Source organism: Eimeria mitis, genomic scaffold, assembly GCF_000499745.2.
Source record: "Eimeria mitis Houghton genomic scaffold, Emh_scaff1245, whole genome shotgun sequence".
In the NCBI taxonomy this organism is placed as follows: Eukaryota; Apicomplexa; class Conoidasida; order Eucoccidiorida; family Eimeriidae; genus Eimeria; species Eimeria mitis.
Window position 1 is genome coordinate 8504 of NW_013568415.1, and position 388 is coordinate 8891.

At 53.9% G+C, this 388-nt stretch overlaps 1 protein-coding gene across 1 annotated transcript in view; it reads left to right on the forward strand.

The window, feature by feature from the left end:
• EMH_0032830 (ftsJ-like methyltransferase domain-containing protein, putative) overlaps nt 1-388 on the forward strand; it is a gene marked incomplete at both ends in the record, with an annotated part of 8162 nt that overhangs the window by 5316 nt on the left and 2458 nt on the right. The gene's annotated exons all lie outside the window — the stretch shown is intronic.

Genomic DNA, 388 nt, shown 5'->3' on the forward strand with positions numbered 1-388 from the left:
TTGTTGTTGTTAATGTTGCTGTTAATGTTGCTGCTGCTGCTGCTGCAGTTGTTGCTGTTAATGTTGCTGCTGCTGCTGCTGCCGTTGCTGTTGCAGTTGCTGTTGTTTGTGCTGTTGCTGTTGCTGCTGCGATAGCTGCTGCTGCTGCTATTGCTGCTTGTGTTTCTGTTGTGTATTGGTGGTGTTTGTTGCTGCTGCTGCTGCTGTTGCTGTTGCTGCTGTTATTCTTCTTGCTGCTGCAGTTTCTATCGCTGACTATCTGCTGCTAGAGGGTCGTGCTGCTGCTGCTGCTGGGCTGCTGCGCCCCGGCGAGCTGCCACCGAGCAGCAGCATAGACCTGCTGCTGGTGCTGCAGCAGCTGCAGAATCCAACTGCTCCTGCTGCTGCT